Source organism: Phyllobates terribilis, unplaced genomic scaffold (assembly GCF_046119375.1).
Source record: "Phyllobates terribilis strain yellow unplaced genomic scaffold, ASM4611937v1 Scaffold_5__5_contigs__length_657084704, whole genome shotgun sequence".
In the NCBI taxonomy this organism is placed as follows: Eukaryota; Metazoa; Chordata; class Amphibia; order Anura; family Dendrobatidae; genus Phyllobates; species Phyllobates terribilis.
The window spans coordinates 15,203,635-15,218,339 of record NW_027362765.1 but is presented as its reverse complement, the minus strand read 5'-3'; the positions used below and the strand labels follow the sequence as shown (position 1 = coordinate 15,218,339).

The 14,705-nt window shown below is 44.1% G+C and overlaps 1 protein-coding gene across 2 annotated transcripts in view; it reads left to right on the top strand.

Moving 5' to 3' along the window:
* Positions 1–9,257: 9,257 nt before the first annotated feature.
* LOC141270585 (gastrula zinc finger protein XlCGF66.1-like) overlaps positions 9,258–14,705 on the top strand; it is a 47,494-nt gene continuing 42,046 nt past the window's right edge. Inside the window, exon 1 of one of the 2 annotated variants that reach the window (XM_073680667.1) lies at positions 9,258–9,316. The gene's annotated coding sequence lies outside the window, so the exon portion shown is untranslated. Of the gene's footprint in view, positions 9,317–9,400; positions 9,525–14,705 lie in introns of those variants that run through there. The other variant, XM_073680668.1, reaches the window with a different exon arrangement.

The following is a 14,705-nucleotide window of genomic DNA, read 5'->3' as shown; positions in this document are numbered from 1 at the left end:
GGTGGTAAAATACTTCCTAAAGTAGGGGCTTTTTTGTAGTGAATCTAAGTGGGCTGGCCAGAACTGTTTTGAGCTTTTATCTTGATACAGCATAAGAATATATGTCTGAATGGTTTTTTTTTTATTTCAGGAGACTGTGGACTATATTGAGAAACAAATGTCATATTATATTCATATGATGTATTTTTATTTTTTTCATTTAACAAATCTCGTCTATCCACATGTTCAATTGTATTTTAAGCTCTCCTTGACATCCAGTCAGAATATTTGCGATATCGTAATCTCTGATTCACAAGAATGGCTTCCTGTGTATAATGTGTTTAATTCTGTTTTTAAGTAGATGTAATTCTTCCTCTATAATCTCTCGGAAACTATCTAAAATTGGAGGATGAGACTGTATGGGGTAGAAAAACGTGTTCTTAACTCTGTATAGAGCATTTAAATCAACTATGTCTTTGGAAAATTTACTAGCAAGATATTGAAGATTCAATGTGGAACAATGTTCCTGAAAACGGTTAATATTGGAAATTTCAGTACTGGCTAGGACAGTGTTTAAGTTCATAATAAAGAAGGAATAGTCGGCACTCCTTATAGCTAGGGTGGTGCACGTGGAAAACAATGTCTATAGGAAAAGAAAATCCCGGCACTCACGTGTTGATAATTAGTTGGTTTATTCCACAACTCACAAAAGATGTTTCAGCCTGTCCAAGGCTTTTTTCAATTGTGGTTAAATACATTCAGTCAGGATATTTATAAACAAATCCACGGAAATGACATAATTCTCATTAACATAAAAGAGGAAAACCGACAAAATAATATACAACAAAACTCTACAAAAACATACAGAAATTAAACAATAATAATAAGCTTAAATTTCAAAACAACAATAACAAGTGAATTAATATACCTAAATAATCCTAAAACCAAATATAAATATATAAATCGCAGATTGTGGATTTCATTATTTGAATGTACCATATTTTAATATTTACATAAATGTTCTAATCTACATTTCTCTATATTATTTTTATTAAATATATTCAACATTTTATAATTTTTCTAGAAAAGATTTTTAATGTTTTAAGATTTTTTAATATTTCCCATAAATCCCAATACATCAATAAAGTGAATTTATATACCTAAATAATCTCCAACCAAATATAAATATATAAATCACAGATTATGGATTCCATTTCATGAATGTAACATATTTAAATAATTACATAAATGTTCTAATCTATATTTCTCAATATTCTTTTTATTAAATATATTCAACATTATATAATTTTTCTAGAAAAGATTTTTAATGTTTTGAAATTTTTTAATATTGTTTGAATAATACTGCTCATTATATTTATATATGCAACTGATTCCTTGTAAACAACCTGCATCAAGTGACTAAATCTATCCTTTGTTCTCTTTCCCCTCAATATTATATTAGTAAATACCTTATAAATAGATCAATATATTGCCGCATTTCCATAAATCCCAATTCACATCATAAGAAAAAAATATAATTCACCATATTGTTTCTCCATCACTTTATGTCTCATTATCTCAATCTATCTCATTCAGAAAGTTATAGTTACACACAAAGCTACTAATGAAGGAATCATCGCAGACATACGGGAATAGAGAAAGTCTACATTCCAAGTGATTCTCACCTCCCACAGATCGTTATCTGAGATAAGAGAGGCTTTTAAATTCATCCTTTGTTATCCTCTATCCCCTGAACTAAATCTTATTTATTTCGTTAAAGGTGACAGTGTAATTAATTGTCCATCCGTGACTCCCGGAATTACCGCAAATACATAGGGAAGCCGTCTATCTTACATCACCTCTCATCTCCGTTCTCCAATTTTTATCACAGCAAAATATGGCAAGTATAATATGCAACCTATTTGTTCTCATGCTGATGTTTCAGAAATTCATCGCATCTGTGATGTCTAAAAAGAGAAATAGGATGCATATACTCATTATCCTAATCGCATAATACCACTAACATCGTATTCTCGATTCAGGCCATTTGGATATAAAGTTCCCAAAGTATAGATCCAAAAGGCTTCTCTACGTAAAAGGATTTTTTTAATACTACCTCCCCTTCTAGGTGTATCTATTTGTTCTAACACTTGATATTTCAATTGGGCTACTGAATGCCCTTTTTCCTTAAAATGTAATGGAAGGGGAAGCGAACTATCACCACACCTGATAGTGGATTTATGTTTATTTACTCGTGTTCCCACTGACTGCATTGTTTCTCCAATATATGAAAAGCCGCACGGACATTTTATCTGTTAAACCACATTTGTAGACTTACATGTGAAGAAGCCCTTAATACTAAATCTTTTTCCCGTCCTAGGATGGCTAAAATGTTCCCCCTTAATTACATTACTACACTGGGCACAATTTAAACAGGGATATGTTCCTTTATTTTTTGTTGTTTATTTTTTTCCAGTCAATTTAAAAGTAGATCAAATTATAAAGAAACATTGGCATATTCTGGGGCAGGCATATCCGAGTGTGATGGAATTTAATGTACCTCCCTTCATCTGTAACAAGAGATTGCCCAATGTGAAAGATAAACTAGTACGGGCTGATGTGGGGAGCGATGCAATAATTCCAAGACAGACTTTTCTCTCAACAAAAAATAAAGGAACATATCCCTGTTTAAATTGTGCCCAGTGTAGTAATGTAATTAAGGGGGAACATTTTAGCCATCCTAGGACGGGAAAAAGATTTAGTATTAAGGGCTTCTTCACATGTAAGTCTACAAATGTGGTTTACCAGATAAAATGTCCGTGCGGCTTTTCATATATTGGAGAAACAATGCAGTCAGTGGGAACACGAGTCAATAAACATAAATCCACTATCAGGTGTGGTGATACTTCGCTTCCCCTTCCATTACATTTTAAGGAAAAAGGGCATTCAGTAGCCCAATTGAAATATCAAGTGTTAGAACAAATAGATACACCTAGAAGGGGAGGTAGTATTAAAAAAATCCTTTTACGTAGAGAAGCCTTTTGGATCTATACTTTGGGAACTTTATATCCAAATGGCCTGAATCGAGAATACGATGTTAGTGGTATTATGTGATTAGGATAATGAGTAATATATGCATCCTATTTCTCTTTTTAGACATCACAGATGCGATGAATTTCTGAAACATCAGCATGAGAACAAATAGGTTGCATATATAAATATAATGAGCAGTATTATTCAAACAATATTAAAAAATTTCAAAACATTAAAAATCTTTTCTAGAAAAATTATATAATGTTGAATATATTTAATAAAAAGAATATTGAGAAATATAGATTAGAACATTTATGTAATTATTTAAATATGTTACATTCATGAAATGGAATCCATAATCTGCGATTTATATATTTATATTTGGTTGGAGATTATTTAGGTATATAAATTCACTTTATTGATGTATTGGGATTTATGGGAAATATTAAAAAATCTTAAAACATTAAAAATCTTTTCTAGAAAAATTATAAAATGTTGAATATATTTAATAAAAATAATATAGAGAAATGTAGATTAGAACATTTATGTAAATATTAAAATATGGTACATTCATGTAATGAAATCCACAATCTGCGATTTATATATTTATATTTGGTTTTAGGATTATTTAGGTATATTAATTCACTTGTTATTGTTGTTTTGAAATTTAAGCTTATTATTATTGTTTAATTTCTGTATGTTTTTGTAGAGTTTTGTTGTATATTATTTTGTCGGTTTTCCTCTTTTATGTTAATGAGAATTATGTCATTTCCGTGGATTTGTTTATAAATATCCTGACTGAATGTATTTAACCACAATTGAAAAAAGCCTTGGACAGGCTGAAACGTCTTTTGTGAGTTGTGGAATAAACCAACTAATTATCAACACGTGAGTGCCGGGATTTTCTTTTCCTTTAAGTTCATAATGTCCGTTCCTGTAGAAGATTCTTCGCTATACAAAAAACGACAACGTAAAGTAAGAGTCTGTGTAAATTTATTTATATCCAGTAATGTCTTATAAACGTCGAATTCATTTGTAGGGGAGAACGACAGTACCTTGGCTCATAGTGACAATTGTGAGTCACTGAGTATATACAGTGAAGGAAATAATTATTTGATCCCTTGCTGTTTTTATAAGTTTTCCCACTGACAAAGACATGAACAGTCTATAATTTTAAGGGTAGGTTAATTTTAACATTGAGAGATAGAATATCCCAAAAAGAGTCAAGAAAATCACATTGTATAAATTAGTGTGACAGCGTCACTGGTATGATATACGAGGGGAGGTATGTGTCACACAGGTTGCTAGCCTGTGTGAACTGAAACCTATAAACTTTCTGCCAGCATGTTATATGCTGGGGGTTAACTCACTTAAAGGGTGTGGTTTTATGGGAATGGCAGAGGGTGGGAGGCCATTCCCCTACCTCCCCTCAAGGTGTGGCTGAGCAAGGTTTAAATGCTCAGTCACCATTTTTTTTTCTGTTGAGTTTGGAGTGGCAAGACTCCAGACTGGAAGGCCACAGCTCAGAGAGGAGCTGAAAGCTGGGACTACAACCTGTGTGGGCGAACCCCACACTGCTATGGACTGTGCTATCGTTTATCTTTTGTTTTGTTGTTGTTTTGCCAGTAAGGCTGTGTTTGTTTTTGCTGGAGCTGCAGGGCTTTATGCCACATAATATAGCCTATAATAGAAAATGAACCGAACATCATGGTGCATAATCATAGTCAATAAGCAGGATACTCCTCAATCAAACATAAGGCCTAGAAAAATTGGAGTAAAACACCCTACAGATCAAATATAGGACAAAGTTGATGTATTTAAAAAGACACACTTTTATTTAGTAGAAACGTTAAAAATGATATACATAGCAAGTATAGAGAAGGTCATCCGGGGTAGGCATACACAAAAAGCAGTTACGGCAGTTTGTTAGTGGGTCCCCCAAAAGGATAGAGTATCCCTTCAATAGGTTGGTAATTCATAGGGCACGTAAAATAGTACGTATATAATGCACACAACTATGTAGCATGTGTGCAAGCACAAAGACCTAAATGGGAAGGTATAATTAGGTACACATAGTAACCAGTGATCAAAATGAGAGGTCAGATGGCAAAGGCCAGGAATCAGATCACAATAAGGGACTCACCCATGGGGACTAAGTGACCACACCGCCGTGCTGCAGCCCCGAAGCGCGTTTCGCGTGGCTTCCTCGGGGGGCGCGTCAGTATTAACCCATCACTGTCTGTAACACTGCTAGCAGATTCAACCTGACATCTGCACCCAGGACAGTGACATCTTGTGGCTGTTTACAGGTACTGCAGCCCACAAGGAATTATGCCAGGAACAAGCTCTATATCACTCAAGGCTTGATCAGGGCACTAAGTTCCCCCTTTACTCTGCTGACTGGACCACTGAAGCTAACCCCTTAGCTTGGCCTACCAACAGTTCAGAGAGGTCTAACTACAGGAACACTTCTTTTAACTATTTCAGTGCCAAGGGAAGGCTACGCCCTTCCCCATTATTACACATACACCTCATACACATATAGCTCCAGTGCATACACACGCAGCTCCGCACCTTACACCTCGTACACATATGGCTCTAGTCTATACACATACTGCTCCGCTCCGTACACCTCGTACACGCGTGGCTCCGCTCCATACACCTCGCACACACGCGCGGCTCCGCTCCTTACACACACGGCTCCGCTACGTACACCTCGTACACATGCGGCTTCGCTCCGCACACCTTGTACACACGCGTCTCCGCTCCGTACACCTCGTACACACACGGCTCCTCTCCATACACACACGGTTCTGCTCCATACACCTCATACACCCTCGGCTCCGCTCCGTACACCTCGTACACACACGGCTCCGCTCCGTACACTTCGCACACGCGTGGCTCCGCTCCGTACACTTTGCACAAGCGCGGCTCCGCTCCGTACACCTCGTACACACGTGGCTCCGCACACCTCGTACACACGCGGTTCCGCTCTGTTCACCTCGCACACACGCGGCTCCGCTCCGTTCGCCTCGCACACACGCGGCTCCGCTCCGTTCGCCTCGCACACACGCGGCTCCGCTCCGTTCGCCTCGCACACACGCGGCTCCGCTCCGTTCGCCTCGCACACACGCGGCTCCGCTCCGTTCGCCTCGCACACACGCGGCTCCGCTCCGTTCGCCTCGCACACACGCGGCTCCGCTCCGTTCGCCTCGCACACACGCGGCTCCGCTCCGTTCGCCTCGCACACACGCGGCTCCGCTCCGTTCACCTCGCGCACACACAGCTCCTCTCCATACACACACGGCTCCGCTCCGTACGCCTCGTACACACGCGGCTCCACTCTGTACACCTCGTACACACACAGCTTCTCTCCATACACACACAGCTCCGCTCCGTATGCCTCGAACACGCACGGCTCCTCTCCATACACACACGGCTCCGCTCTGTACGCCTCGTACACGCACGGCTTTGCTCCGTACACCTCGTACATACGCGGCTCTGCTCCGTACACCTCGTACACACACGGTTCCGCTCCGTACACCTCGTACACACACGGTTCCGCTCCGTACACCTCGTACACACACGGTTCCGCTCCGTACACCTCGTACACATGGCTCCGCTCCGTACACCTCGTTCACACGCGGCTCTGCTCCGTACACCTCGTACACACATGGCTCCGCTCCGTACACCTCGTACACATGGCTCCGCTCCGTACACCTCGTACACCCGCGGCTCCGCTCCGTACACCTCGTACACCCACGGCTCCGCTCCGTACACCTCGTACACCCGCGGCTCCGCTCCGTACACCTCGTACACACGCGGCTCTGCTCCGTACACCTCGTACACACGCGGCTCTGCTCCGTACACCTCGTACACACGCGGCTCTGCTCCGTACACCTCGTACACACGCGGCTCTGCTCCGTACACCTCGTACACACGCGGCTCTGCTCCGTACACCTCGTACACACGCGGCTCTGCTCCGTACACCTCGTACACACGCGGCTCCGCTCTGTTCATCTCGCACACACGCGGCTCCGCTCTGTTCATCTCGTACACACGCGGCTCCGCTCTGTTCATCTCGCACACACGCGGCTCCGCTCTGTTCATCTCGCACACACGCGGCTCCGCTCCGTTCACCTCGTACACACGCGGCTCCGCTCCGTACACCTCGTACACACACAGCTCCTCTCCATACACACACGGCTCCGCTCCGTACGCCTCGTACACACGCGGCTCCGCTCCGTACACCTCGTACACACACAGCTCCTCTCTATACGCACACGGCTCCGCTCTGTACGCCTCGTACACACACGGCTTTGCTCCGTACACCTCGTACATTCGCGGCTCCGCTCCGTACACCTCGTTCACATGCGGCTCCGCTCCGTATGCCTCGTACACCCGCGGCTCTGCTCCGTACACCTCGTACACACGCGGCTCCGCTCCGTACACCTCGTACACCCGCGGCTCTGCTCCGTACACCTCGTACACACGCGGCTCCGCTCTGTTCACCTCGCACACACGCGGCTCCGCTCTGTTCATCTCGCACACGCGGCTCCGCTCTGTTCATCTCGCACACACGCGGCTCCGCTCTGTTCATCTCGCACACACGCGGCTCCGCTCTGTTCATCTCGCACACACGCGGCTCCGCTCTGTTCATCTCGCACACACGCGGCTCCGCTCCGTTCACCTCGTACACACGCGGCTCCGCTCCGTACACCTCGTACACACACAGCTCCTCTCCATACACACACGGCTCCGCTCCGTACGCCTCGTACACACGCGGCTCCGCTCCGTACACCTCGTACACACACAGCTCCTCTCTATACGCACACGGCTCCGCTCTGTACGCCTCGTACACGCACGGCTTTGCTCCGTACACCTCGTACATTCACGGCTCCGCTCCGTACACCTCGTTCACATGCGGCTCCGCTCCGTACGCCTCGTACACACGCGGCTCCGCTCCGTACACCTCGTACACATGGCTCCGCACCGTACACCTCGTACACACGCGGCTCCGCTCCGTACACATGGCTACGCTCCGTACACCTCGTACACATGGCTCCGCTCCGTACACCTCGTACACACGCGGCTCTGCTCCGTACATCTCGTACACACACGACTCCGCTCCATACACCTCGCACACGCGCGGCTCCGCTCCATACACCTCGCACACGCGCGGCTCCGCTCCATACACCTCGCACACGCGCGGCTCCGCTCCATACACCTCGCACACGCGCGGCTCCACTCTGTACACGTCGTACACACGCGGCTCCGCTCCATACACCTCGCACACGCGGCTCTGCTCCGCACACCTTGCACACATGAGTCTCCGCTCTGTACACCTCGTACACACACGGCTCCTCTCCATACACACACTGTTCTGCTCCATACACCTCATACACACGCGGCTCCGCTCCATACACCTCGTACACACACGGCTCCACTCTGTACACGTCGTACACACGCGGCTCCGCTCCGTACACCTTGTACACACGAGGCTCCGCTCACCTCGTACACACGCGACTCCGCTCCGTACACCTCGTACACACACGGCTCCGCTCCGTACGCCTCGTACACACACGGCTCCTCTCCATACACACACGGCTCCGCTCCGTACGCCTCGTACACGCACGGCTTTGCTCCGTACACCTCGTACACGCACGGCTCCTCTCCATACACACACGGCTCCGCTCTGTACGCCTCGTACACGCACGGCTTTGCTCCATACACGCGCGGCTCTGCTCCGTACACCTCGTACACGCGCGGCTCCGCTCCGTACACCTCGTACACACGCGGCTCCGCTCCGTACACCTCGTACACACACGGCTCCGCTCCGTACACCTCGTACACACGCGGCTCCGCTCCGTACACCTCGTACACACGCGGCTCCGCTCCGTACACCTCGTATACACGCGGCTCCGCTCCGTACACCTCGTACACACGCGGCTCCGCTCCGTACACCTCGTACACACGCGGCTCCGCTCCGTACACCTCGTACACACGCGGCTCCGCTCCGTACACCTCGTACACACGCGGCTCCGCTCCGTACACCTCGTACATGCGCAGCTCTGCTCCGCACACCTCGTACACACACGGCTCTGCTACATCCACACTGTAAACCCCTCCTGACCCCACACATAAACTTCAGCTCATCCAGCACCATGACAACCAGCACAGCAGAGTCCTGCATCCACTGAGGCCCCTGATCATGTGACCCCTGACTCCTCCCCTCCTGTGACCTCATCACAGGTCCTGTGCGCACAGAGCAGCCATATATGTGGTGGTGGCTCTGCAGGTGGAGGTATGTGGAGACCCCATTACTGGGCGCAGGGGGCATTAACCCCTTCAGCACGGAGACTCTTTTGGGGTCTCTGTGTGGTGTGGACAGAATGCGGCTTAGTTGGTTCACAAGTCCAGCACAGTAATGTAGATACTAGTGATGACATTCGGGGGATTTGCTATGTGGCAGGTACTTGCTGCATCTTCTGCTTTCTGGACCGGTTCCGCCTGTAAGTCCTATTAACCCTTTCGCCTCAGAGTCTGTTTTCACCTTTTTGACCATTGTCACTTTTTGAGGTAATAACTCTGGAGCTTCAGCGCATCCCACTGATTCTGAGATTGTTTTATCGTGACAGATAGTTCTTCATGTTAGTGGTAAATTTAGGACGATGTTTTTTGCTTTTATTTGTGAAAATATCAGAAATTTGGAAAATTTAAAACTTTTAATTTTTCTGCCCTTAAACCAGAGAGATTTGTCACACAAAATAATATATCACATTTCCCACATGTCTACTTTACATCTGCATCATTATTGAAACATAATTTTATTGTTAGGAAATTAGAAAGGTTAAAAGTTGACCAGCGATTTTTTTTTTTTTTTTTTTTTTTTCCAACAAAATTTACAAAACCATTTTTTTAGGGACGACATCACATTTGAAGTGACTTTGAAGGGCCTTTATGACAGAAAATTCCCCAAAATAACACTATTCTAAAAACTGCACCCTTCAAACTTCTCAAAGCCACATTCAAGAAGGTTATTAACCCTTCAGGTGCCTCACAGGAAGTAAAATAATGTGGAAGGAGAAAAATTAAAATTTTACTTTTTTCCAAAAAACTGTTACTTTAGCCCCAAATTTAGCTTTTTCCTAAGGGAAACAGGAGAAAATGCACAATTCAATTTGTTGTGCAATTTCTTCTGAGTACAGTCATGGCCAAAAGTTTTGAGAATGACACCAAAATTATATTTTCACATGATCTGCTGGCCTCTGGTTTTTATTAGTGTTTGCCTGAGGTTTATATCACATACATAAATATAATTGCAATCATATTATGAGTTACCAATAGGTTATATTGACAGTTAGAATGAGTTAATGCAGCAAGTCAATATTTGCTGTGTTGCCCCTTCTTCTTCAAAACCTCTGTAATTCTCCCTGGCATGCTCTCAATCAACTTTTGGACCAAATCCTGACTGATAGCAGTCCATTCTTGCATAATCAATGCTTGCATTTTGCCAGAATTTGTTGTTTTTTGTTTGTCCACCCGTCTCTTGATGATTGACCACAAGTTCTCAATGGGATTAAGATCTGGGGAGTTTCCAGGCCATGGACCCAAAATCTCTATGTTTTGTTCCATGAGCCATTTAGTTATCACCTTTGCTTTATGGCAAGGTGCTCCATCATGCTGGAAAAGGCATTGTTGGGCGCCAAACTGCTCTTGGACGGTTGGGAGAAGTTGCTCTTGGAGGACATTCTGGTACCATTCTTAATTCATGGCTGTGTTTTTAGGCAAGACTGTGAGTGAGCCGATTCCCTTGGCTGAGAAGCAACCCCACACATGAATGGTTTCAGGATGCTTTACAGTTGGCATGAGACAAGACTGGTGGTAGCGCTCACCTCTTCTTCTCCGAATAAGCTGTTTTCCAGATGTCCCAAACAATTGAAAAGGGGATTCATCAGAGAAAATGACTTTGCCCCAGTCCTCAGCAGTCCACTCCCTGTACCTTTTGCAGAATATCAGTCGGTCCCTGATGTTGTTTTTTTCTGGAGAGAAGTGGCTTCTTTGCTGCCCTCCTTGAAACCAGCCCTTGCTCAAAGAGTCTCCGCCTCACAGTGCGCGCAGAAGCACTCACACCAGCCTGCTGCCATTCTTGAGCAAGCTCAGCACTGCTGGTAGTCCGATCCTGCAGCTGAAACAGTTTTAAGATACGGTCCTGGCGCTTGCTGGTCTTTCTTGGGCACCCTGGAGCCTTTTTGACAACAATGGAAGCTCTCTCCTTGAAGTTCTTGATGATGCGATAGATTGTTGACGGAGGTGCAATCTTTGTAGCTGCGATACTCTTCCCTGTTAGGCCATTTTTGTGCAGTGCAATGATGGCTGTACATGTTTCTTTAGAGATAACCATGGTTAACTGAAGAGAAACAATGATACTAAGAACCAGCCTCCTTTTAAAGTGTCCAGTGATGTCATTCTTACTTAATCATGACTGATTGATCGCCAGCCCTGTCCTCATCAACACCCACACCTGTGTTAATGGATCAATCACTAAAACGATGTTAGCTGCTCCTTTTAAGGCAGGACTGCAATGATGTTGAAATGTGTTTTGGGGGTTAAAGTTCATTTTCTGGGCAAATATTGACTTTGCAAGTACAGTAACTGCTGTTAAGCTGATCACTCTTTGACATTCAGGAGTATATGCAAATTGCCATTACAAAAAATGAAGCAGTAAACTTTGGAAAAATTACTATTTGTCTCATTCTCAATACTTTTGGCCATGACTGTACACTGATACCCTATATGTGAGGGAAAAACGACTGTTTGGGCACATGGCAGGGCTCGGAAGTGAATCAACACCATTTGACTTTTGGAATGCAAAATTGACTGAAATTAGCAGAAGTCATGTCACGTTAGCAGAGCCCGTGATGTGCCTAAACAGTGGAAACCCCCCCACAAGTGACCCCATTTTGGAAGCAAGACCCCTCAAGGAAGTTATATCGATGTGTGGTGAACACCTTGAACCCCCAGGTGCTTCACAGAATTTTATAACGTTGAGCCGTGAAAATACAAAATCATGTTTTTTTGCCACAAAAATGTTGTTTTAGCTGCAATTTTTTTATTTTCATAAGGGTTACAGGAGAAAATTTACTTTAAAATTTGTTGTGCAATCTCTCCTGAGTTCGTCAATACCCCCCCCCATATGTGGTGGAAAACTACTGTTTTGGTGCACGACTTAGAAGGAAAAGGACCCCATTTTGGCTGGAAAAGGTTGTGGACGCCATGTCACATTTGAAGCGGTAATAGGAGTAGGGGGTAAAAAGGGGTAATAGGAGAAAACAAAACAGTACAATTTGTTATGCAATTTCTCCTGAGTACGCCAAAACCTCATAAGCAGTCGAAAACTACTCTTGAGGCTCAGTGTAAAGCTCGGAAGGGAAGCAACACCATATTACAGTGCAGATTTTGCTGTCATGGTTTGCTGGTGTCATGTCCCTTTGAGCCCCTGAGGTCTCGGAACAGCAAAACCCCCAAATAAGTGACCTTATTTTACAAATTACACCTCTCAATTAGGAAGTGTCACAAAATTTTATACCATTGGGCGGTGAAGAAAAAATTATTAAAGTTTTGCCACAAAAAATTAGTTTTAGCCCCAGATTTTACATTTTTATAATTGAAATGGGGAAAAATGGCACCCAAATTTGTCTCACAATTTCAGATGAATGTGGAAATAACCCATATGTGGCTGTACAGTACTGCATTTCCACATGGCGAAACTTGGCAAGACATGGTGAGAAGGAGGGCTATTTTACTCTTGGAGAACAAATTTTTGTAGAATAGTTTGCGGACTCCATATACAGAGTCCCTAAGTGCCAAAAGAGTAGAATGCCCCCTTAAGTGACCACACTTTGGAAATTGCACCCCACTGTGAATTTATCAATAGGTGTAGTGATGATTTTGACTCCATGGATGTTTTCCAGAAACAAGCAGGAATGGATGTTGCTTAGCGAAAATTGAAAATCTGCCATTGTATTGCCCTTACATTATGAGGGATTATTCCAACTGTAAAACCTCAGGACTTGTATATATGGCCACAAGCTCCTGCCCCCTGTAGAAATGATCAAGAGGGAGCATAGAAGGAGAGTAGGGGAGCATTTGGTCGATATACGCCATGGTCAGGACACCCCATTAGCGAAACATGAACAGTGTACATCGAGGTGAAACCCGAGACATCTCCTTTTATATCATTGAGGTGGTTAAACCCAATGTGAGAAGAGGTGATCACAACAGATGTGAGTGGATTTCCAGACTAGATTCACAAGCCCCTAAGGGACTGAGCAAATTTCCTAAGCCTGTTTTGTGTGAAAACAGCCCCATTCTGGATTACATTTTTGGATTTTATACTCTACCCACTGCTACCCAGTTCCCTGTGAATGGGGTTCACATATTGTTGTACTTCATTGAGATATCTGAGCTTCTATATTGGAATTATTTCTTATCAGTTATATCCTACATATACTATTTAGTAACTAACAAATGTGGTGATCCTTGTGTATGTCTAATTATGCAATATAGGTCAAATATGGCCATTTAGGAATTTACTGTGGGCCATCATCCCATATTTTTTTGTAGTAATAAAGTAGAACTACATGCCTATTGCACGATGGGAGGATGTGCAATACTTGTTTTTAGTCCCCCATGATGCTGACCTCAGAAATATGACTTTTCGATATTGGTGGAATGCATTCCAGATTCAGTATGCGCTCCAGCGTGGAATGCATGCTTCCAGACATGCACAGTCGCAGATAGGAAACCGTGATGCACTCCGGCATGGAACACACACATCCGGCCATGCGCAATTGCGGACAATGACCATAGATGCACTCCGGCATGGATCGCATAAATACCTGCATGCGCAGTCAAGGGTACGAGTGTCGCGGCGGCAATCAGTTTATCAGGCGTTGCAGTTTAAAGCACGTCACTTCTGGACATGCACACTAGGGGATGGACATTATCGGACCTCTAGCACATGAGAAGTAGCACAGGCGCAGAACATTATTGTAAACAGACTCCATTCTATAAATCCTATGACAATTCACCTCTAGGAATGAGAATGGGTCTCCTAGTCTGAGGAATGGTTTTTGATGAAGTGGGATATTTAAACATGGACACATGGCTATTAGGCACACTATGCTGAACATCATTAATTATCCCTGTATCAATCCTCCTGATGAACCTATTGGTACAGACCAAAAGTTTGAACACACCTTCTCATTTAAAGATTTTTCTGTATTTTCATGACTATGAAAATTGTACATTCACACTGAAGGCATCAAAACTATGAATTAACACATGTGGAATTATATACTTAACAAAAAAGTGTGAAACAACTGAAAATATGTCTTATATTCTAGGTTCTTCAAAGTAGCCACCTTTTGCTTTGATGACTGCTTTGCACACTCTTGGCATTCTCTTCATGAGCTTCAAGAGGTAGTCACCGTAAATGGTCTTCCAACAATCTTGAAGGAGTTCCCAGAGATGCTTAACACTTGTTGGCCCTTTTGCCTTCACTCTGCGGTCCAGCTCACCCCAAACCATCTCAATTGGGTTCAGGTCTGGTGACTGTGGAGGCCAGGTCATCTGGCGTAGCACCCCATCACTCTTCTTCTTGGTCAAATAGCCCTTACACAGCCCGGAGG